Source organism: Podarcis gaigeae (assembly GCF_964106915.1).
Source record: "Podarcis gaigeae genome assembly, chromosome: 12".
NCBI classification, from domain to species: domain Eukaryota; kingdom Metazoa; phylum Chordata; class Lepidosauria; order Squamata; family Lacertidae; genus Podarcis; species Podarcis gaigeae.
Genome location: NC_139688.1, coordinates 51,358,655 through 51,374,072, shown reverse-complemented (window position 1 = coordinate 51,374,072; position 15,418 = coordinate 51,358,655). Strand labels below are relative to the sequence as shown.

General features: G+C 45.3%; 1 long non-coding RNA gene across 2 annotated transcripts in view; it reads left to right on the top strand.

Annotated features, from left to right (window-relative positions):
* Nucleotides 1-15,418, top strand: part of LOC310828465 — a 74,639-nt gene that overhangs the window by 31,006 nt on the left and 28,215 nt on the right. The window contains exons 1-2 of one of the 2 annotated variants that reach the window (XR_014556913.1): nucleotides 9,605-9,727; nucleotides 14,807-14,930. This is a non-coding gene — a long non-coding RNA (uncharacterized lncRNA). Of the gene's footprint in view, nucleotides 1-9,604; nucleotides 9,728-14,806; nucleotides 14,931-15,418 lie in introns of those variants that run through there. The other variant, XR_014556912.1, reaches the window with a different exon arrangement.

Sequence of the window (15,418 nt, the reverse complement as noted above, 5' to 3'; positions counted from 1 at the left end):
CCAAACCATCCTTACAGCTTGCCCAAATTGTGCCCTCCTTCGCTTACAATTTGCATGAACCGAAAACAAGACCCAGGTCATCCACAGAGGAACAGGGAACTAACTCCCCAGCAACCATCTCGCTCCATTGCAGCTTCCCTCCTCTACAGCCTCTGATGCAGCTGAGGTTGAAACAATGTGTCGTGTGCTGCAGTGACAACAAAGAAAGATGGTTGCCGAAGAATTCCCTCAGCCCATCCTGGTCATTGGTCTGTGGCTTGTCCAAGATTCCCACCTGCTCACTTGCCTCCCTGCTGTTCTGCTGCTACACTGCCTCGCTTATTTGTGGTCACGTGAACTGCAACATGACAACATTCTTCTATTTTTATGCATACAGGCAACAACCATTTTTGCACTTGCTCAAAGCATTTGCAACCATGCAAGCGCTGCACACTGCCGCAAATCCTTCTACTGGTCCACAATAGAAAGTGTCCTTTCATACTGCATCACAATGTGGTACGCTGGTTTGACATCAACTGATAGGAAGTGCCTATAGAGGGTGGTGAATACAGCACAAGATATTATGGGTTACATCGCAGAAGAATGTTGCCTCAGGAGAGTGAGGAAAATTCTCAGGGATGATTCACACCCTTGGGCAGAAGATATAGAAGCATGATTAGTCGCACCAACAGGGTAAAGAACAGCTTCTATCCGTGGGCTGTTAGGCTGCTGAACGAAAAGATAACAACAGGGCAACTGACTTTCGGGTTTGGTGGGTGTGCGTCAGTAAACAAGGGTAATTAAGACTAAGAGCTAAGTGGGGGGTACTTGTGTAATCTGACTGTATACAAGTTTACAAGTGACAATAAAATATTTCAATTTCAAACCCAGGAGTGGCAGGAAAAGGGGGCGCAATAGGACAGAGCAGGGGTGGGGCAGTGGCTTAACGGGCCGAGGCAAGACAGGCTTATGTGCACTGTGCTGTTTCACACGATGACTCAAAATGCAACTTGGGTGTTGTTTGTATATGAATATATCTCCCCACTCAGTGGGAATAGTAAGAACAGTGGTGGCACCCATGCTCTGCTCCATGTTCGTTCTCCAGGTAGGACCAGGAAGGCCTTGTGCCTGAGACTCTCTCACACACAGTCTACCTTTCCTGTGTGACTTCATCCTGGCTCCAAGCACCAGATCAGCCTGTCAAGTGATCCATGCTTGCTCACACCTGCTCACCTTAAAGGTGTACTGTGGAGGCCTCCAACCACCCTGTATCACATTGACTTGGGCAGCTTCGGTGTGAAACTGCCAGGCCCAAGTGGGGTTCCCTTTCCAGAGCTCTTCACGTTGGCCGGCTGAGAGGCTGGTTGAATGAAGATGCCTCAGGGTCACATCCACATACCTTCGTCACCATGCTGAGCCTCAAAGCTGCGATGAATCAGTGTCCTCTGCTAAGCTGCTAAATTACTGTACTGCTCGCTCCATCTCTCCTCACTCCTGACTACAGCGTGTAGTAGGTAGGAAAATGGTACTTTGATTTGCTAATTATAAAGACATCCCTAAAATAATGGTACTTCGCCACTGTTGTATTAGCATCTGGGTAGGGGGGCGAGCGAGAATGACACATTGGGCAGGTATGTAGCTGAGGAAAGAAACCTTGGTGAGAAGAGACAAGACTTGCCTTTTAAGGCAGCCCACATCATCATCCTTCTTGGTTTTGATACTTCAGGATCCATCCCTCATTAAGGGTTGGAGCAAACTCACCACTGTCCTCAGGTTATGGGCTAGGAGGACACCACTTTCCTCTTTCTTGTTTTGCTGCTCAATAAATAAATAAATATGCAGTGCGGTATAGAGAGTAAAAATAAAATCTGTATGACGACATGAAGTTTGCTCATAGATAGAAACACAAGAAAAAGTAGTCGGAATTTATAGCTATATAAGTAATCAAACATTCTAAGCGCTCTCTGTTTCATAACATGTACGCTCAACTGAATATAGACGCACATACAATTATAAATATGACATTTCCAAATTTGCAAGTGTTTGATGTTGCCACCTACATTATAGTCTTTAGAAACAAATCTGCTTGCTATTTTAAAAGAAAAGATATGCAGAGATGTGGGCAATTTTTTTGGCTTAAAGACTTAAAGGGATGGAGCCACTGTTCTTATTACCTACACTTTTTCTTAAAGGCTCCCATTTCACAGAGTGTGTCTACAGGAGACAGAGGTGCATGTCACAAAGCACAAAGGGAACTAAATCCAGCCACCAACTTCCTTTTCCCAAAACATCATTTTCACTACAGTGGTACCTCGGGTTGCAGATGCTTCAGGTTACAGACTTCGCTAACCCAGAAATGGTACCTTGGGTTAAGAACTTTGCTTCAGGATGAGAACAGAAATTGTGTGGCGGCAGCGGGAGGCCCCATTAGCTAAAGTGGTACCTCAGGTTAAGTACAGTTTCAGGTTAAGAATGGACCTCCAGAACAAATTAAGTTCTTAACCTGAGGTACCACTGTATTTAAAAAAGGACTCTGTGTATCCACTGTTGGCTACAGGAGTCACATCCATACCATAGATTTAAAGCACTCTCATACCACTTTAACACACTTGTTTTCCCCCAAAGAATCCTGGGAACTGTGGCTTGTTAAGGGTCTGGGAGTTGTTAGGAGACCATCAACAGATTGCAGTTTCCCAGGATTCTTTGTGGGGAAGCACAAAGTGGTATGAGAATGCTTTAAATGTGTTGTGTGCATGACCATGGAGAGGAACCATGCAAGTAGGACCTCTTTTCTTTTCCTGCTTCTCATGCTGAGGAGTCCCCTAGCCAAACCAAAGCACAAAGGTTTCTGAGAAATCTTCTGTCTGTCGTGGACAGCCACATTGTGAGGATGACTGGGTTCAAGTAAAAAGAGGCAGAAGTCACTGTAGAGTTTAGGCTGATCTTCATTTTCAATGTCATCTGTCTGGGATCTCTGTCTCTGAGTTTCCTGCATTAAGCAGTGGATTATACTGGTTGGTCTACCAGGTCTCCTCCAACTCTATGGGTGTTGTCCAACTCTTCTTATTTGGCGATCTCTCGTAGCCGAGTAAGATTGTCTTCCATAAACATGGTTTTAACAGTGAGTCCGTAAGTGACTGTGGAGGCCAATTCTGGATCCATACGTCCTTCCACATTGGGGACATAGGTTTCTGGGCAGGAGCTGATCACGGTGAGGGTTTGCCAAATGCGCCTTCCTATTAGTACATTTCTCTCTTCTGTCCTGAGCATCTTCAAAGCCCATGGCACCTTTGGTAAAGGCTCTCCAATTGGAGTGCTCGCAGGCCAGCGTTTCTCAGTTGTCGGTGTTTATACTACGTTTTTAGATGGGTGTTGTCCAACTAAGACCGCATTGACGCAATATATTTAAAGGCGTATCATACCACTGTAAGCAAGCACACCTTCCCCCAATGTATCCTGGGAACTGTAGGTTAAGTGGGCTGAGTTATTATTCCCCTCACAGAACTATAATTTCCAGTGTTCCCTTGAAAGAGGAAATTGCTTTTAAGCCACTACAGTCATACCTCGGGTTGAAGTTGCTTCAGGTTGCTTCAGGTGGAGCATTTTCGGGTTGCACTCCGTGGCGACCCGGAAGTAACGGAATGCGTTACTTCTGTGTTTGCCACTCGTGCATGCACAGACGGTCAAAATGATGTCACGCACATGCACAGAAGCAGTGAATCGCGATCCACGCAGAAGCAGGTTGCGTTCGCTTCAGGATATGAACGGGGCTCCGGAACAGATTCCGTTCGTATCCAGAGGTACCACTGGACACGTAATTCATAGCTGTGAGAGGAATAGAGGATCCCAGGATCCTTTGGGGGAAGCCATGACTGTTTGAAGTGGTATGATACTGCTTTAAATGTATCGTCCTGGTGGGACTTCAGTCATATTCTTGGTAAAGGTAAAGGGTCCCCGACCATTAGGTCCAGTCATGGCCAACTCTGGGTTTGTAGCGCTCACCTCGCTTTACTTGCCAAGGGAGCCAGCGTACAGCTTTCGGATCATGTGGCCAGCATGACTAAGCCACTTCTAGTGAACCAGAACTGCGCACGGAAACGCCGTTTACCTTCCCACCAGAGTGGTGCCTATTTATCTACTTGCGCTTTGATGTGCTTTCGAACTGCTAGGTTGGCAGGAGCAGGGACCGAGCAACAGGAGCTCACCCCATCGTGGGGATTCGAACCACTGACCTTCTGATTGGCAAGTCCTAGGCTCTGTGGTTTAACCCACAGCACCACCCGCGTCCCCATATTCATGGTAGGCCCACTGAAATCAATGGACTTAAGTACAGTCTGTTAACATAAGTCTATGGACTTAAATGGGTCTGCTCTTAGTGTGACAAAGCTGGATAGGTTATAATTCAACACATCAAGACTAATGTTTCTTTGATATTTCTCCCAGCTTATCAAAAATTGTCCTGGTGTTACTACCTTCACTTTCTCTGCCATTTTCCAATATCTTGTAATAGTCCATAAGGAATTATTTAAAGAAGTTGAAACAGAATCATGCTCTAAATCAAAATTCAGATAATCTTTATCCATGACATTCTTTGAGAATTGTACAGCCTCATACCATCATATTTCCCCCTCTAATAAAGTATTTGACACTTGCTGTAGATTTTCTTTCCCCCTCTCTTATACAGTAATTTTTGATCTTTTGTTAATTTGTTCCTAATCTTTATTTAGGAAACTAAATAAATAAATTGAAATGGCGTTAAATCCAATAATAATTTTAGAATATTCATTTTAACCAAAGCAATCCTCTCAGTCCACAATAATTTAATTGATTTCCTATCTTCTAGCATGAACTTTAAATAAATAAAAATCCCATGATTGTTCATAAAGGCTTCAAAACCTCTGATAAATCAAATATAATATGTGCCAAGATACTTAACTGTTTTTAAAAAATATTTCTCCTACATTTACTTAAAATGTTTACATTTACGTTTCACTAATCCAGGAAGTCAATTAGTTTTGTTTCTACTGTCTAGGATAGAGAAAGTAGTAACACCAGTCAATCTCTTTTAAATTGGTGAACAATTGACTTTTACAAAGTACATAAATTAGTCAATAATGTGCAACGATGTGCAAGAGCAGGGTGGTTGGCTTGGCAGGAGTGTTGGGTTGTTGCCATAATCTTTCTGCTTTGTTTTTGAAGCTTCGGAGGGTATGACTGCAGACAGAAGGGGGGGAAATGCAGAGTTTGTATGGAAATGAAACTCCAGTTTTCATTTCTGAGGGCAAGGCAAGACAGCCAGGAGCTCAGATCTACAGTGTACTGAAATGTAAATCACGTGTCCTAATAAAATAGATGCTGTGGTCCACAGGGCCTGCAAGACAGAGCTGTTCCACCTGGCCTTTGGTTTGGACTCAGTCTGACCCTTATGTTTCCCTCCCCTTATGGTTTTAATTTATGGGCTACTATTAAAATGAGGCTGCATTTTAAATTGTATTTTAACCCGTATTTTAATAAACTGGTTTTTGTTTGTTTGTTTGTCCCCTCCCCCCATTATGTTTTATTGTAATTTTATTGGTGTTGGTCACCCTGAGCCAGGCTCTGGCCGGGGAGGGCAGGGTATAAATAAAAAAAAATATTTATTTATTTATTTATTTATTATCAAGCTGAAGAGCCCCCTTCCCCTACTTGTGTCAAGGGGTGCCACAGAACTCTCCCCACCCCAGTATAGAAATTGTGTGGCAAGGTCCTTACCCCCCCCCCCCTTGGTTGAATAAAGACACATGACTCAAATATTTAAGGTTAATGGGCTTAAAAAGGTCAAAACTTTATTGGTTACAGATGATGAGTGGTATTGGCTTAGGCATTGTATCTAACTGATTATATCTGACTCCAGCCCATCTGCAGGGAGTCCGGGAAGGGTTAGCCACCAGTAGGGGGAGTCCTGCTGATGCACATCAAATAGGAGTTCCCCCGGGGGTGACTGATAGGGGTCGTGCCTTAGGCCCTAACCTCCCTAGGCTTCGGTCAAGGCCACACCCCCAGAATCCTTTAACGCAGCAGTTCTCAACCTGTGGGTCCCCAGATGTTGTTGGACTACAATTCCCATCATCCCTGAGCTCTGGCCTTGCTAACTAGGGGTGATGGGTGTTGTAGTTCAACAACATCTGGGGACCCACAGGTTGAGAAAGGCTGCTTTAACGGAATACCCTTCAATATGCAGGACAAGTGATGGCGCTACCGCCCCTCTTCTCTTCTCCAGAAATATTCCAATGCCTAACTGCCAAAGCTTAAAAAGTTGTGCCAATTTGCTAAGAGGTAGGCGAAAACCAAGTGGCTGGTGCCAATTTGCCAAGCGGAAGAATTCCTACCAGGCCCCTCAACGGTGACCAACTGAAGTCCATAGCAAGGTCAAAAGAGATGCAAACCTTAAAGGGTGGGAGGGTGGGAAAACTGGAGCAGCTGGAAGCTGGAAAGAGAGAGATCTCCTGGCTGCGTCCTGCGTTTATAGGGAAGGCCACACCCCCAGACCAACCAGATTGGTCGGCCTGGCCAGTGATGCAGCTAGGAATCCCCCAGTCGCGCAGGGCTGGCCACCCACCCCCTGTGCACATGGAGGGGTTGTGAGAGCCCGCAACACACCTCCTCCTTAAGGCGGAAGTGACCTTGCCATTTCAGCTGAATTTGGGGGAACCGCTTGAAGCATCCATTGTGTTGAGCTATTTCAATTGCTTTTGTTTGATTTGCTCATTGAAAACATCTGGAAGTCTGTAAATTTCGATAATAAACCTGATTTGCAATGGGGTTTGAATAATTGCAACTGTACAGCAGCTTTGTTCAGGCTTAAAGTGGTAATTCAGTTGCAAAGACATGCTTAAGTCTAGCTTAACATGTAGTCTAAGCTCAGTTGTCACATTGCTGTGAGAGTGGAAAGAGATGGAGAAAGGAAGACAGGGTGTGCCCAGGCAGGTAGGGGAATACAGTGGTACCTCAGGTTACATATGCTTCAGGTTACAGACTCCGCTAACCCAGAAATAGTACCTCAGGTTAAGAACTTTGCTTCAGGATGCGAACAGAAATCGCGCGCCAGTGGCGCGGCAGCAGCAGGAGGCCCCATTAGCTAAAGTGGTGCTTCAGGTTAAGAATAGTTTCAGGTTAAGAACGGACCTCCGGAACGAATTAAGTACTTAACCTGAGGTACCACTGTATATAGCTACGCCCTCCCCCTGTCAGGGAATAGTGGGAGTGTCTCCCACAGAGTTCTCTCTAGCAACCTTACAGGCGAACTCTGTGAGCTTCAGCTCCTATCATGTGCCTATCTAGCAAATCATGAATTGTTGGTTGGACTGCATTTTAAATATCCCACAAGCACTGTCTACATGAGCCTTCCTGATGCCCTCCAGGTGCAACTCCCATCCGCCCTACCTGAGTAGGACTCCTTGAACCATTTTACATTTATATTCCCCCTTTCCTCCCAGAAAATTAAGGCCATGCCCATGACATGCACCCCCTCCAGATTTTATCTTCACAACAACCTTGTGTTGCAGGTTAGGATAAGTGCTAACGGCTGGCCCAAGGTAAGCTTCCTAACTGAGCGGACATTTGAACCTTGATATCCTGACTGCTTGTACAATATTCTAGAATAGAATCATAGAATCATAGAGTTGGAAGAGACCACAAGGGCCATCGAGTCCAACCCCCTGCCAAGCAGGAAGCACCATCAGAGCACTCCTGACATATGGTTGTCAAGCCTCTGCTTAAAGACCTCCAAAGAAGGAGACTCCACCACACTTCTTGGCAGCAAATTCCACTGTCAAACAGCTCTTACTGTCAGGAAGTTCTTCCTAATGTTTAGGTGGAATCTTCTTTCTTGTAGTTTGGATCCATTGCTCCATGTCCGCTTCTCTGGAGCAGCAGAAAACAACCTTTCTCTCTACTCTATGTGACATCCTTTTATATATTTGAACATGGCTATCATATCACCCCTTAACCTCCTCTTCTCCAGGCTAAACATGCCCAGCTCCCTTAGCCGTTCCTCATAAGGCATCGTTTCCAGGCCTTTGACCATTTTGGTTGCCCTCCTCTGGACCTGTTCCAGTTTGTCAGTGTCCTTCTTGAACTGTGGTGCCCAGAACTGGACACAGTACTCCAGGTGAGGTCTGACCAGAGCAGAATACAGTGGCACTATTACTTCCCTTGATCTAGATGCTATACTCCTATTGATGCAGCCCAGAATTGCATTGGCTTTTTTAGCTGCCGCGTCACACTGTTGGCTCATGTCGAGTTTGTGGTCAACCAAGACTCCTAGATCCTTTTCACATGTACTGCTCTCAAGCCAGGTGTCACCCATTCTAAACCTCTAATTAGAGGGGAACCAGTGCTGGTGTGCACTGACTGGCAACAGTTCTTCTGAATTTCAGCCTCAAGTTTTCTCCAGCACTGCTTGGATTGGGTAGATGCAGTGGTGAAGCATTGGAGGGGGGACGGGGTGGTTGCCCCGGGTGCAAGATTGTTAGGGGACGTAAAATCTCAGCTCCCACTGCTGCCTCAATACAGCTGTGCACTTCTGTCACTGGGCTCAGTTGAAAACAGCATTTCCAGGCAAACCAGGAAGGGACCTCTCCAGACAACAGAATGACAGCTTCTTTCCTTATCCCTGCAGCTGCAATCTCCTGTGTGAAGCAGACAGTGTTAGACAGTCAAATGCACATGTGTACTCCGTCTGTTTCTCTCCACGCAGCCCTGGGCAATGGCAACCCACGCTATGCAACTGGGTAGATGAACTAATGGCTTAATTTGGTCCTTTGCGTTTCAAATGACGGCCATAATTTAGCTAGGTGAATTTAGGAAAGCCGTATCTATAGCATAGGGATAGCATCACTCACCTACCCTTAAGAATTGTGAGATGGACAACGAATGCTGAGGTGCACTGAGCATTCTAATGAGGTGTGTGTTTGTCTGTCTGTATGCATGCATGTACCGTATTTTTCGCTCTATAAGACGCACCAGACCACAAGACGCACCTAGTTTTTGGAGGAGGAAAACAAGAGAAAAAAAATTCTGAATCTCAGAAGCCAGAACAGCAAAAGGGATCGCTATGCAGTGAAAGCAGCAATCCCTCTTGCTGTTCTGGCTTCTGGGATAGCTGTGCAGCCTGCATTCGCTCCATAAGACGCACACACATTTCCCCTTACTTTTTAGGAGGGAAAAAGTGAGTCTTATGAGCAAAAAATACGGTATGTACACACAAACACACAGCATTAATGTGCCATGGAACAGGCTTGACCATTTTAAAACTCCCACAACCAGCACAATAAAGGCCAAAATGTAAGTAAAAGAAAAGCTTTCATCCCTTTGGAAAACCCAAGATCAACTGTTCTAATGGGAGGGCTGCTTGTCTCTTGTAAGCCTCTATTAGTTTTGGCGCTGCCAAGGCCATTCTGTTAGGAGAAGACTAATTATTGGGTTTTGTTATGTTATCCAGCCAGGCAACAGAATGATCAGCTTCCAACAAACCACTCTGCCTTCCAGAAATCTTCACGTCGGGGGTTTCGTTTCTCTTAACCCGATCGCTGTTTTTATATTTTTGGGAGATCTTTTTCTTTCTTTCTTTCTTTTTAAGGGGGAAAACATCTGCATAATCCGAATGGGGGGAAATAATAAAGGACTGATTGGAAACAAAAGTAACGTAACCGAGAGGAGGCTGGTGTAGGAGTGGGAGTATTGCTAACCCATAAAAGCCAGGCGTGAGGTAAGCAAAATGAAGAGGCTTTGGGCATCCTGCCAATGGAAGCCTTGGTGGACGTATCTTTTTTCAATAATGAACTCCCACTAGGGCCCGCACTTTATGAGTCTGACACATCTAAATTACATTCCGCAACATTTTAAATGTTGAAATAATAGGATAAATTCAGAGCAATTAGAGAGCATATGCCTTTCTGATGGTATATGCAGAAGCATCTTGTGTCAGTTCTATCAGATTTAAGACCCACAGTGCCTGCAGTGATCCGATCTGTGGTGATAAATGGACACAGTGGTGCAAAGGGAGAGCTCTGAGCTCAGGCTGAGACATGGGAAGGAAATCTGCATTGCAGTTGGTTGGGGGGGATGGACCTGTCTCCCTTTGTTCCAAAGGAGTATGAAAATGAGGCTGAGATCCTCAGCCCAATCAAAGGCCATTGTTTTACCAGGTCAGTGTCTTCAAAGTGGTGCCTTTTCATATTCTCACCTGGCACTGCTGCCTTAGGATGAATGCCCTGTAGAAAACCCCAATTAACCTTCAGCTGACAATAAGACACTTAAATCATCCAGTTTCTTTTCTTTTCAAATGAACAAAGCAGTGTGTGTGTGTGAGAGAGAGAGAGAGAGACAGAGAGAGAGAGAGAGAGAGAAAAACTGTTCACAGCATTAAAAGCGGGGCACATCCTTTTGATGACAGAAAACTATATGTGCTTTGGTGAGTGCTATTAAAATAAATCAGCAGTCCCGCTGAATAGAATCAAGGCCTAAGCATCAGGACAGATTAACAAAAGAGCAACAACACCAGGCAGGTTTGAGGCAAGTTTTTGTACGTATGTTGGCTGTTATTTTCTATCGATCGAGGATTATTCTACACTCTGCAAGCTACAAAGGCATATCAGGAGTGCCTGCTCACAAAGGTTCATAGAATTGAAGAGCTGGAAGGGACCCCGGGGGTCATCTAGTCCAACCCCCTGCAATGCAGAAATCTCAACAAAAGCATCCAGCTATTTATATCCTCAAGCTGCAAGGCACAATAGTGTGGGCTGCTTGCTCCTTGCCTCCTGCCTCTCAAACCTAAAGCCATGTTCTTAGGAGGATTATTGACACTGCTCTCTTGCTGAGGTAGCCATTCCCTTTATATGTCTGTAGGTGGAAATACTAAATCTTTTAAAAAACAAAATCACACACACAAAAACACAGAGGAACCACCTGTCAAAACATCAGGCTATCCTCCTGTCTCCTCTTCCCTCTAAGGTAAAGGTAAAGGGACCCCTGACCATTAGGTCCAGTCGCGGACAACTCTGGGGTTGCGGCGCTCATCTCGCTTTATTGGCCAAGGGAGCCGGCATACAGCTTCCGGGTCATGTGGCCAGCATGACTAAGTTGCTTCTGGCGAACCAGAGCAGCGCACAGAAACGCCGTTTACCTTCCAGCCGGAGTGGTACCTATTTATCTACTTGCACTTTGATGTGCTTTCGAACTGCTAGGTTGGCAGGAGCTGGGAGCTCACCCCGTTGCGGGGATTCGAACCGCCGACCTTCTGATTGGCAAGTCCTATAATCTGTGGTTTAGCCCACAGCGCCACCCACGTCCCATAATTCTCAGCAAAGCACTAGTAAAAAGCAGCTTGAGGAAAAATGCAAACCCTTTCTGTTGCTCCCCCCCCCCCCGGGTTTGATTTCACCCCTTCTTTTTACAATTTCTCTGTGTCCCAAAGTCATTCCACACATTCCATGGCAGGAATCCAGGGTTTGCCAGAGTATCAACTCAACAAGTGGTTTCAGCGAATCTTCATTCTCTGGCGCATACCTGTGCTTTCAAGCACACAACTGTCTTAGTCAAAGATTGCCTCTGAGGTGCACATTGAAAAAACATAGCTGCACACCTAAAAACATAGTATGTAGCTCAGCTCTCCAAGCTACAGATAAATAGGGGGAGAAACAGTACCTTACTCTTGAACATCCCAAGATCAATCCTGGATTCCATTCCAAATGAGACCCAGGCAAGTAGATCCAGATTAAATAAAGCTTTAAGATGAAGGCTCAGGGCTCAGCATGCTGGGGCATTCTGAGGCAGGGTCCACCACTGATGGTCACTCTGAGTCCCCCTTTGAACATGTTATCTCCATCCTGGATCTCTGAGCATCACCAGGCAGCTGGGTTTAGTCACCATTTAATTTTCCCACAATGCCCCTACCTAATGATGATTTGGAAGATTTGGGGGAATCAAAATGGCTATTTGGCCCAGTGTTCTGGCACTGCTTGGTGCATGTTTTTTCCCTGCCAGTACCACATAAGCCTAGTAAGACCTACCAATAGGGGAGGAGGTCCATTGAAGAGGACTTTGCTCCAGGCCTCCTCCTTCTCCTCCTTGGAACTGGTCCTGCTAAGGCTACAATCCTCTATACCATGCATCCACAACCTTAGGCCCTCCAGATGTTTTGGACTACAATTCCCTTCATCCCTGACCACTGGTCCGGTTAGCTAGGGATCATGGGAATTGTAGGCCAAAACATCTGGAGGGCCACAGGTTGGGTATACCTGCTCTACACACTTAGAGTAATCACTACTAAGTTCCTTTTTGGACTGTTATTCTCCACAGCAATGACAACAATATACTCCCTGAAGTTGTATTGGAGTTTGTGTTCCCTGTTTGACCAAATATGTGGGATGTAATCCATTGGTTCAGTCAAATGCAACATTCCTTATTTCCCTAGAATGGGCACAAGCAGGGGGACATCTAGTCAGTGTAACTTCCTGTTCCACTGGTCTGGAGCTTCCCCTCTCTCTGCATGTGATCTGGGAGATGGGCATGGCTCTGGCTGACTCCATCAAAGAGCCGAGTCATGCAGCCATTTTCAAGTCGCAGTCTCTCGTTCTGTCTTCACTTGTCTTGATTCTTGCTGTCTTGTTGCTGCTCTCCTACAGCCATTTTTGTCTTAATGTAAATTTTGCTGTCTGCTGGTTCTCAGCCAGCAGCACATGAGTTCATTCTCCACATGAGATGAACTCACTGTTTACTGTGTAAATACTAAGTAAAGCCTGCCTTTCAGGGATCAAACCGTAAACTGAAATGTGAGTAAGCATTTTGTTTTTTTAAGAGGGAATAAAAGGGACACCAGGAAATAATCTTAATTAAGAGATTCAAATGAATCTGCAAACTATCTTCCAGCTATATTGAGGGGAATCTTCTCTGCTACATCACTTACTAGCACGAGTGAAGGAAGGATAATATTTATTCAATATATATTTTCCTACTACAGTGGTACCTCGGGTTACATACGCTTCAGGTTACATACACTTCAGGTTACAGACACTGCTATCCCAGAAATAATACCTAGGGTTAAGAACTTTGCTTCAGGATGAGAACAGAAATCGTGCTCCGGCGGCATGGCAGCAGCGGGAGGCCCCATTAACTAAAGTGGTGCTTCAGGTTAAGAACAGTTTCAGGTTAAGTACGGACCTCCGGAACGAATTAAGTACTTAACCTGAGGTACCACTGTATCCTTAACATTCCCACAAAACACACTTTGAATGGGTGTGGCTATGCCAGTGCCAACTTCTGCCTCATATTTCTAGTCCAGAGAATGCTGCAGCTATGAGCCCTCTGAGCTTTCAAGGCAGAAAAAGACCCTTTCATAGCCGGCGTTGTCAAGAAGAAACAAGGCTTTATTGGGCACAGTGGGGCTTGAACCCAGAACTGACCTGCACACCATGCATGATGGGACTTAGCTGGGGAAAACATTGGTTTAAAATCCCTGATCATCTGCCCTGTTCATCCCCAGTGATGACCTTGGGCCAGTCACTAGCAGTTAGGTGCACATAACTTGCAGGATTGTTGTAAAGCTTAAAATGGAGGATTCATATATGTCACCCTTTGAGAAAGGATGGCATAACAAGATATTATTATGAATTATAGCATTATTAATAACTGCAGGCCATTTTGTCGGGAACAGTAAAACCTGCCCTGGTGATCCAAGTAATCTAGAAGTCAGTGCTTTGTAAGCAATTTCAATTCATTGCATTTCCAGATAGGGTAGAAGAGACTCCTGTCTGAAACCCCAGAGAGCATATGCAATTTAGTGCGGCTAATAAAGAGCAGAGACATCACCTTGCCAACAAAGGTCCGTATAGTTAAAGCTATGGTTTTCCCAGTAGTGATGTATGGAAGTGAGAGCTGGACCATAAAGAAGGCTGATCGCTGAAGAATTGATGCTTTTGAATTATGGTGCTGGAGGAGACTCTTGAGAGTCCCATGGACTGCAAGAAGATCAAAGCGATCCATTCTTAAGGCCCTGAGTGCTCACTGGGAGGACAGATCGTGAAGCTGAGGCTCCAATACTTTGGCCACCTCATGAGAAGAGAAGACTCCCTGGAAAAGACCCTGATGTTGGGAAAGATGGAGGACACAAGGAGAAGGGGACGAAGATGAGATGGTTGGACATGTTCTCAAAGCTACCAGCATGAGTTTGACCAAACTGTGGGAGGCCGTGGAAGACAGGAGTGCCTGGTGTGCTCTGGTCCATGGGGTCACGAAGAGTCGGACACAACTAAACAACTAAACAACAACAATAATGAGCTAGGTGGAGCAATTATCTGACTCAGTACAAGGTAGTGCTATGCCAACACCTGTTCTCCAATTTCTTGAAAGTTTGCTTCTTTGGCGCATGAGGTTTCTGGGTTTTTCTCCCCTACCTCTTTCACAAGGCGCTTAAGAATTTCTTTAGAATTTCATAGTGGTTTTAGTGGGCGTAGGGTTCAGTTTATTTTATCGCTGTGAGATGGCTGAGGACAGTATGCGATTTTCTCTTTCCTTTAAACATTTCTCCAGTGCCCCACACCCTCCCTGCATCTGAAAAAGTACCATGGAAAGAGTTCCTTCAAAATGTCTCTCCTGGGCTTTAACTGAAGCTTGGGAGGCTGAGATCTACATGCTTGCCGGTTCTGTTTTTGAAGAAAGCTTTTCCTTTTCCCTCTTTTTAAAAAACTGTTAATTTCTTTCAAAGCCAAAAGACTTCACTTTTTAATTTTAACAATGAACAGCTGCTGGGTGCATGGTAGGCAGATTCCCTGCTGTCCTTCGATTACAGGAAAGTATAACGGAGAATGTCAGGAAGCATGGCACCCAGGGAGGCTGCAGAAGGTGACCAGAGAGATGAATTGAAGACCAGAAGAAAGGACACCTACAAAACCCCTTGGTCACTTCAAAATAAGGTCAGCATAACGAAACTCTCACACCCCACCAATGAGAATTTTGCTGATTTATTCCCTCTTCTTTGATCATTTTTGAATGTAATTCCTTTTGTCATTAATTGACAGAGAGTGGTCAAAACATAGAATAAATTCTCAGCAAAGCACTAGTAAAAAGCAGCTTCCTACATACCTGCTGCACTCTTTCTGGGCATCCCTTCACTGAAGGAGGAGCACCAGGCTAACCTTCTGCCTTGTCCAATCTGCCACCTGTCTGCTCCAGGCATTTGACAGGAATTTGTATCTGAGTGCCCGAGAGTCTGGCCATGATAGTTCAGAAGCACCAGGCAAGGTGATGGTAGCAGTCTGTGGGTGGGAATGGAGACATTGGAGCAAAGGAAGCCGATTGCAGAGTGGAGACGCTGGTGGCATTTATTCAACAGAGGTACAAACACTTTGGGCTGTTTCCAAAATGCTGACCCATTTCTGCAAGCCTCTGTGCCTGTCCTGCC